We start from the raw sequence: 9,982 nt of genomic DNA, 5'->3' as shown, positions 1-9,982 counted from the left end.
GCACCTTTCCAGAAACGTCGAGGTCAGTGCGCTCGTAAAGACGGATCCTTGATCTGACTGGATTTCTGCAGGAAACCCCACTCGCGCGAAGATAGACAAACGCACGTTGACGATCTCCACCGAGCTTAGTTCTTTGAAGGGCACCGCCTCCGGGACATAGTACAGTGAGAATATGCCGATAGCCAGACTGCGTTGCAGGAAGTGGTGCCACTGTATCTATTATGAACCTGCGAAACGGCTCCGTGATAATGGGAACAAGTTTCATTGGTGCTTTAGCCTTATCTCCAGGCTTGCCTATGCGTTGACATGTGTCGCAGCTTCTCACGAATGCTCCCACTTCCCGAAAGCAGCCGGGCCAGTAAAATTCCTGCAGTAAACGGTCCTTTGTTTTCCGAATGCCTAGATGCCCTGTCCAAAAGCCCCCGTGAACCGAGTGCAGGAGCTGCTCACGATATCGATACGGCACCACGAGTTGGTCGAATTGCACTCCCTTTCGACTGGCGTACTTTCTGTAGAGGACGCCTGCCCTCATGAGGAACTTAACGTTCTGTGGCCACACCTTCATTCGCGTCTGTTTTTAGGTTACGCAGGGTGGAATCTTTTTCCTGCTCAGCAATCAATGTGGCAGGGCTTACATTCAATAACTTTCTTCTGTATTCTGCCTCTCGAGACATTTCAGGCTCCGGTGCTTTCCTGACCTCTTCATTAGCTAGTGTACTTTCCGCAATATCCCCTATAGGGCTGTCCTGTTTGGTGCTAGTTGACGAATTCTCCGTCAAAGCTGTTTCGTCCACCACAGGATATTCGTACACTGCCTTGGCCGCGAGCTCCCTTGCCTTGGAACGTGTTAGGGCTTGCACTATTCCTTCACTAAACCCGATTCCCCTGCGTCGCAGCAAATCCTCAGATTTGTTAGAAAGCAAATATAGATACTGTGGCGGGAGATGTGCTGAGACGGCGGCTTTAGTGTCCAGTACTCCAAAAGGGCCTTCGATACCAATCTTTGCCACAGGGAGACAAACACTGGAGGCCTCTACGTCTTGCCTTATCCAAGCACATTTTCCCGTGAACTGGCCTTCATCTACGTACGACGGGTGCACCACGTCCATGGCTGCCGAATCGCGAAGCACCCGACACGGTTTGCCGTTTACCATGAGGTCTAGAATGTACGGTTCTAGCAATCCCAGATTTTCCTCGTTACTAGTTAGTGACATCAACACTAGTTTGGGATTTCCGCACCTCACGGAGATATGCCCCGTTTGCTGGCAGTTGTAGCAAACAACTGGTTTCTTTGCCTCGAAAGATTTTTTCTTTTACCTTTCAGCTCTGTTCGGGTGACTCCTCCTTTCCCTTGCTGTTCTCGTCACTAATTTTCACCGAATCTGACCTTTCCTTGGATTTATACTGACTCGACTTTGACCATCGCTCTGGCTTGCCGGGTCCGTATTTATTCACCTCCTTCTTAGGAGCTTCGTTACCTTCGAACGCACAGCACGTGTTACGTACTCCTCAGCGAGATCGACCGCTCTCGTGACAGTGTCCACTCCTGGCCTATCCTGAACCAAATACTTGATGTTTTCTGGAAGCCGGCGATAGAATCGTTCTAAAGCAACGCACTGCATTGTCTTTTCGGCGTCGCCGAGTGCACCCTCTGAGTAAGACTCACTTTTGGTCTTCTCGACCTCCCTGAATTTTCGCCTGAATGCTTCTGCTGATAATCTATACTTTTTAAGCAGACTCGCTTTGACTTTTTCGAAGTCCTCTGCTTCTTCCCCATGCGGGCAATGATAACAGCTACCTCACGTGGCAGTAATGTAAGCAAGCGTTGCGGCCACGTGTCTCTCGCGAATTTTGCCTTCTCACACACGCGCTCAAACCGCACGAGAAGTAGACCTATGTCCCCTCCTACTGCATATGGTGCCATCAAGTCTGTCATTCTGTGCTCGATTTCTCGTGCCTCTGTGCAAGGTATGGTATTTTGAGCCTTCAAAAACTCAATATCTAGGCGCCTCATTTCGAGTGTGCGCTCTTCTTTGGCTTCTAGGCGCTCTTACGCTCTTCTTTTTCTTCTAGGTGCTTACGCTCTTCCTTTTCTTCCCTATGCGCAATGGTCCCTAGGAATTCCTTCAGTTCATCGTCGTCTGACCCGCTCGCTTCGATCGCCTCAATGATCTCCGGCTTTCTCTTTGATTTGGCAATTTGGAGGCCCAATTCTCTGGCCAAGCTAAACAATTCCGGCTTCTTTAGTGCCTTCAAGTTCATGGCTGCCCTTAGTGCTGCTAACTCTTCGCTCTGTAACAACGTCGACGTACTCAAAACTTCCGTCCACGGTTAAAGGGACACTAAAGGTTACTATTAAGTCAACGTGGACTGTTGAAATACCATCCCTGAAACCTCGAAACGCTTGTTTCGTGCCAAGGAGAGACTTACTTTAAGAGAAAATGCGTTCTGAAGCGTCCGCGTACCTCTAGCGCAGTTCAAATCGCCCGCCCTCCGATCGAGGAGTACTGACATCATGGTCTCATAGTGACGTTGCGCCATCGGTGAGTAGAACGGCGTCCGCAGACGGCGCTACGGCTTTTCTGCGCAAAACGAAACGCGCGGCCAGAAACAGAGCCAAGACAGAGCCGACAGCAGAGCGAAAGCGGGAGTGAGGTGGCTAGCGGAAGGAGAAGCGCGCGAAAGCTGGTACTTCATTCTATGACGCAAACTTCGACGTTCGTCGCAATGGACCCTGACAACGACAGATTGGCTCGCGATGCTGGGCTCAACTTCAGCGATTTGAGCACTGACGAGTGCGACCTGCTGCTGAGGGCTCGCGCAGCCGGCGTCGTTGCGTTCTACGACGGCGGCCTCGACACCGGCTCTCCGGAGCGGGAAAGCAACGAGGGCTTCCCACGACATCACATGGACGTGGCATTCTCGCTGCTTGTTCCAAATGAAAGTTCCGCGAGCCAGCAGAACCCGCACAGCACGACGCGATAACGAAACTACTGAAACTCCAAAGCGTGCGCGGCGCAGAGTCGAGCGCGCAGAGTCGAGCGAAAACGAAACCTTTCGACCACCCATACTACTGAAGGGTAACGTCAAAATGTTATTTTTTCTTAGAATCGAATAGACGTAGACAAGTAGCATTTTTTTCCATCTGATAATCGAATGAAATGATATTTTTATTACGAGTAGTTGAGTATTAGTAACACAAATTATGAGGAGTGCTTTCGTCATAGGGCTAGTACCGGAATGTCGCTGGGGGGTCTCAAATCGTGTCATGCATTTACCTCAATTTCTCGGTTACTAAAGCTCTGTTCGCGATTATATTGACGCCTTAGACGTTCTAGAACATTGCTCTACCACTTTAACTTGACTTTCTGGTAACCTTTAGTGTCCCTTTAAAGAAAATCACTGCTATGTACTTCCCCCCAAAAGAATGCGCAAAGCCAAGTGATATCTTAGTTAAGAAAAGCCGTGCACTCACCATATGCAGTCATAAATCCTGACACCTTCCTTCTGAACGTTGTCGCCACGACGAAGAGGAGACGATCTCTCAGATGTCGTCCCAAGTTGGGGCCTCCAGGGTAACGTATCCCCCCGCTGCCAACCAGTTGTTGCGACGCCTGTTTCTCTGTTGCGACGCCTGTTTCTCGAACCTCGACCGGCGTTGCTATTGGGTAGCGTGGCGTTGTCGGCGGGCTGCAGGCGTCCGGTAGACCATGGCAACCAGGCAGGGACGAGACAATCTCTAGTGCGAAACTTGCACTGTTTATTCAATGGTTGGTGAAGGATAAGAAGAGAATTAATGAATTGAAAAAGAACATTGTGGGGCCCCTTAAATAGGCCCACTAAAATTGTAGGCGGGATATTGCTCACGTCAACGTCACGTGACATGCACTGAGTCTGGTCGGGGATAGGTGGCGGATCCTTTCTCCCAGGTGAGTTGGCACGGGCTTGCCTCCTCTGGCAGCAACCCGCAGGTCCTGTTTGGTTCGCGGAAAGCGTTTTCCCCTAGAGTTGGACAGTTCGTGGAAAGGGTTTTCCCCATGGTCGCACAGACAAAGAGGCCTGTCATCACTGCCAGGCGCCTGCCAGACCGGCAACCACACGAGACAACCATGGCAAATTAGTAATCCATCGTTTTGGTTGAGCAGGGTCTTTCGAGCATCCTTTTTGCCCGGGGTGTTACACGCCAACCGTAACAGTATTTGCCCGATGACGAAAGCACTCCTCAGTTCAATTCTGCCCCTAGTACTCAACCATTCGTTGCAAAAACATCCTTGTATTGTATTATAAGACAAATAAAATGCTACTTCTCCAGTTCTATTTCATTTTTGGAAAAAAGAACTGATTGAAATTACCCTTGACAACCACACGGGCCCTCGAAAAGTTTCATTTTCGCCCGACTCCGCTCCGCCCACGCTTTCGCGTTTCACTAGTTTCGTTACGCTGGTTTTGCTGGCTCGCGAAACTCGCGCGAACTGCAAGTAGCAGAGAACTCCATGTGATGTTTTCCTAGGTATACTTTGTGGCGCAAAATACATTTCTGGAAAAGGGACAGAAGAAAGGGAGGCAGTGAAGCGCCGCTGTCTAGATAGGTGCGCTTCACTGTCTCCCTTTCTTCTGTCCCTTTTCCATAAATGTATTTTGCGCCACAAAGTATACCTAGGAAATCTAAGCACCAACTTGCCCAAGAAGAAGTCCTTTTGGTCCATGTGATGTCGCGGGACGTCCGCATCATAGAGTTTCTCACTACATTACCTAGAGGGAAATCTGGCGCTGCTGCGCTGTGGTATGCACGGGAATGCCGGTATATTGTGGATTCGGATTGGCATCGTTCTCGTAGAGACAGGACACCTTGAAGACGCGCTTGGCAAGTACCGTTCCGTCTGTCACAATGATTCATTTTCTACTAGAACAGCACGTGAAAAGCTGTTTTAGCTTTATTATTACGCGAAAATATGTTTTCTTTAACTATGAGAACTTGTTATTGTGTGTACGACTACATGTTACGTAAAAAGTATCAGCGGGCCGCTAAAGTTGGGGGACAGATGACAAGGTTCGCGCTCGCTTTGAAACAGTTGGTCCTCTGTTCTTGCTTTTCTTCGCTTGGTCATGCATCGTGGGTGAGTAAAGACGTAATATGCGTGAATGGAAACATTTTATGAAGATTTTACTTTGAGAACCGTAGCCATATCCACGTTTTAGACGAAGCCTCTTACAACACCAGCCAACACGAGCCTCGCAGACACATAATTATACCGTCATTCCCATGACGGCACGGTGCCCCCTTAAGAAACTCCCATAGACGGTGGCGTCAGATTACCCTCTAGGTGTTATAGTGAGAAACTCTATGGTCCGCATGGTCCACGCCACTAGACCGAAAAACAGCTGCAGCGGCGAATCCACCGCTCTGTATTTGCTCGGTACCGCCGTCTGTCGGGCGCCGTTTTACTCACCGACGGCAGCAAAGGGTGTTATGGCGTATGCAACGTGACCACGCCCCCGGTTAAGTGGCGTGAGATTTGAATTTCGAAAAAGGCATTCGGACCCTTCAGATGCAATTTTCTCGTAAACTAAGTGTTTTCTTGGCGTGAAACAAGCGTTGCGAGGTTTCTGGAATGGAATTTAAACAGTCCACGTCGACTTAGTATTTGTCTTTAGGGTTCCTTTAACTTTTAGTTAAGAAAATAGCGCCTTATCTTTAGTAAATTCCTTAACAGTTTAGAAGTTGCCAGGAATTCTTCGTTTTAGCAAGAGTTAGCTAGGGGGATGCGGACGGAAAACATGACTTTCGCAGACGGTTACACCCTGCGCTTGAAACTTTAAAAACGCGCCATATTTTTCCGCACGGTGTCTAGTATCCAAAAGGCGCGATAGCAGGTGGTAAGACAGGCACGCTGGAAAAAAAATGGTGCACGTTATTTGACAACCCGCCGTGGTTGCTTAGTGGCTATGGTGTTGCGCTGCTAAGCACGAAGTCGCGGGTTCAAGTCCCGGCCACGGCGGCCGCATTTTGATGGTGGCGAATTGCAAAAACACCCATGCACTTAGATTTAGGTGCGCGTTAAGCAACCCCAGGTGGTCCAAATTAATCCGGAGTCCTTCACTACAGCGTGCCTCATAACCAGATCGTGGTTTTGGCACGTAAAACCTCATGATTTTCTTTTTTTTATTTGTCATGAAATGTTAAAGAAAAGAAGCCAGCAGACTTAAGCAATTCCTTTGGCAGGGGCGTAGCATGGGGTGGGGGCGCTTATAGGGCTTCAGCCACATTAGGTGCCCAAAGTAGGCATTTGATTGTGGTCAACATGCTTTCCTTCGCGTTTTTTTTTCATTTCTGTGCCCCCCCCCCCTAAAGAAAAAAAAAAAGACATTGTTGCGGCGCAGGAAATCGCCGCATAGTGAAAGTTCGATTTTGTTGCTTCTCCTGCGGAAAGTAATGGGCCACGGGACGCTTCACTTGCCGGATACTCTTATTATATTATTACGATAGCAATTATATGGACACTTCAGGCGCATTCCTGCCGTCGCCCTCATGTTCCATATAAAGCCGAAGGGAGATAACATCGTGACCGTGCGCCGCATGCTGTATGTGCGAGTGAAAGCGTAAGGGGGTGGGGGGTGGCATGGGTGAGCCGACGATGGCGGCTCAGTCTTGTGTGCGCAAGGGAGAAAAGCGGCGAGGAAGCGCGCCGCCTCCGTCGCTCACGATACATCAAGGGGAGTGGATAGACTGTAATCTGTGAATCTGTGGTTGCGGAACATGTTTATTTGCCTAGTTTGACACATTATATATAGTGACTTTTTCAGATACGTAGATTTATTGGAGACTTATACGTATATTTCAATATCTTGTTGCGAGGTTTTGTGTATACGTGCAGTGAACTTTGTTTCCAGTGACACTTTTTTGCCCTTTATCAAGTTGTATCTTCGCAATTGTATATTCCATTGTATCTTCGCATTTCTGATATACGAGGGCGAGTATAATGAAAGTGAGCCTACCCACCCCGCGCAATAATGGTTCGGTTCATTATCTGCGAGGCATGCGCGTAGCACACAGGGTCCTCTCATTTACAAAAAACTCAGTGCCATTTTACCCTGTTAAGAAGGATGACCAGCGAGCCTGTGTATGTGGGCCCCTTAATGACGAACTGCACCTCCGCCGCAGGTACGTCGGCTCGGCATTGCACTATCTTCGGGATCGGGCCACATATCGGGAGTGCTTAACGCCTGTTTCACCTCCGCCGCGGGTCGGCCCGGGATTGCGCTATCTTCGGGATCGGCCCACGTATGGGGAATGCTTAACGCCTGCTTCAACTCCGCCGCGAGTCGGCCCGGCATTGCACTATCTTCGGGACCGGCCCACGTATGGGGAGTGTTTAACGCCTGCTTAACCTCCGCCACGGGTCAGCCCGCAATGCACTATCTCCGGAATTGGCCCACGTATGGGGAGTTTTTTGCTTACAACGACACGAAAATTTCCTTGGACGGTAGAGGTATACAGCTTCGCTGTAAAAGGGACGCGCAGGTGTGATGATAAAGGTTCTTTGATGCTCTTGTGCACTGGGTTGAACATGGTTACGGGACATAATGGACACTACCAAAGTTAAACAGCGTGGCCTCGTGCGGTTTCTGATAGCTGAAGTTGTTTCCCAAAAAGTGTTTCCCGTACGGCTGCCATGTACGTTGAACATAGCATTTCATTGGCCACTGTGAAGCGTTCGAGCAAACGGTTCAAAGAAGGACGTGAAAGTAGCAAAGACGAAGCAAGACCGGACCAAAGCAACCGTGGAATCACCCTCAACACAATTGCAAAGGCTGATGAGCTGATTAGACAAGAACGGAGGATAAGCATCGATGAATTGCCAGCACGTGTGAACATCAGTCGCGGTTCGGGTCACACCATAACTGAACACCTCGGTTATCGGCTCCTGTGTGCGCAATGGATACCCAAGATTTCGAACCACCGCCAGAAGGCGGAGAGGTTCGGCGCTGCCTTGACTCATCTGATCCGGTATCACAATAAGGGCGACGGCTTCTTGTCTGCAATTGTCACCGGGGATGAATCATGGTGCCACTACTACGAGCCTGAAACACGACGGCAAAACTCAGTGGAAACATTCGAATTCACCACCCCCAAAGAAAGCAAAGGCCGTCATTCCTGCCGGAAAGGTGTTGTTGGCTTGTATTTTTCGATAGTGAGGAGCCACTACTGATCGAATTTGCCAACCCTGGAGAGACTATCAATCGTTTCCGATACTGCGAAACGCCGGTTCGGCTGCGTGTCGCAATCAAGAACAAACGACGTGGAAAATTGAGGAGTGGGGTCATCTTGCTCTACGGCAATCATAATCATCATCATCATTAGCCTGGCTACGCCCACTGCAGGGCAAAGGCCTCTCCCATACTTCTCCAACTACCCCGGTCATCTGCTAATTGTGGCCATGTTGTCCCTGCAAACTTAATCTCATCCGCCCACCTAACTTTCTGCCGCCCCCTGCCACGCTTCCCTTTTCTCGGAATCCAGTCCGTAACCCTCAATGACCATCGGTTATCTTCCCTCCTCATTGCATGTCCGGCCCATGCCCATTTTTCTTGATTTCAACTAAGATGTCATTAACTCGCGTTTGTTCCCTCACCTAATCTGCTCTTCTCTTATCCATTAAGGTGACACCTTAAGGTTACGACAATGCTGTCCCCAAGTCACTGATGTGGCTAATACAAAACTGGCAAAGTTCAAGTGGGAAAAGCTGCAACATCCGCCATACAGCCCAGACCTGCCGCCTTGCTACTTCAGCATTCCGAAGCATCTTAAAAATCAGCTCAAGGCGACCAGATGTGTTGGACGATGAAGTGAAGCAGTCAGTCTTTTTTGTAGCAGCAACCCAAGGAGTTTTACGAGGCGGAAGTCATGCGACTCGTTAGTCAGTGAGACAAATGTCTAAATGCTCATGGAGACTACTTTTAAATAAAATAACCAGTTTGTCATATATTCGCATTGGACTCATTTGACTCGCCCTCCTATATTTTACATTACTCCTGCTTTTTATATGTGCTCTCTGTTGCGACTATGATTTCGGCGCAATTACAATACACGACCGCTGACAGGTGCTCCTGCGCAATACATTGTAACAAAGGACAGCGCCATTGAGATTTTCTTCTGATCGCTGCATATGTACGAAAATGTCAACAAGGTTCTTGAATGAGAAAGTTTCATTAAAATATTTGTCCCCCGCTTGTTCATTTCGTGACCTTTACATTTTTCATATCAGCGGCATGCGCAAGTTTGCTGGTTTCTAACTGATATAGTTAAGTTCGTGTAATATTTTCATTAGTTATTAAATAGACAAAAAACATGGAATTCATATTTATTTCGGGCACAATTTTTGGGACATACGAGTATGTTCTTTTATGAAAAAATACATATTTTACTTGTCTTGAAGGTATGTAGCGTTCAAGAATTCGTTTGCAGCATCTTTGGCAATGGCAATGCAGTTATGTATTTGATCCGTTGACAAATTCTGTGAGGAGGAGGCCGAGCTGCAATGTGAACAAATGTTTATGCGTCACATCACGCAGAGGTTCGGCCTGTGTACTGAATTTTCAGATTTGCTGGCGAATGCATATCACCTGCTTTCAGTGCACAAAAATGGTCCGCAAATAATCTACGTTGGTTCTTAGCATATTTGTGATTCAACACCTCGAGCAGCACGAGAGAAAGGAAAAAAAAACCTTGTCAAGAGATTCAGTGAAAATTTATATTTCGGGCTGTCCCGTCGTTCAGCCGCGCGTAACAAACTTGAGAACATTCGAACCAGGAAAGATTGAAGCCTCCGCAGCGTGGAATCGAACACAATGTCGTGCTCACAGGCGAGGCGCCATAGCAACTAAGGTACCGCGGCGGGTAACCAGGGGATATCCTTAGATTTATTTCGAAGCATTCCTCCAGCAGTACAGTCGCATTATGGCGGGCGAGGCTCTCGCGATT

Source organism: Dermacentor andersoni, chromosome 1 (genome assembly GCF_023375885.2).
Source record: "Dermacentor andersoni chromosome 1, qqDerAnde1_hic_scaffold, whole genome shotgun sequence".
Taxonomy (NCBI): Eukaryota; Metazoa; Arthropoda; class Arachnida; order Ixodida; family Ixodidae; genus Dermacentor; species Dermacentor andersoni.
The sequence above is the reverse complement of the archived record's forward strand: the minus strand, read 5'-3'. Positions refer to the sequence as shown.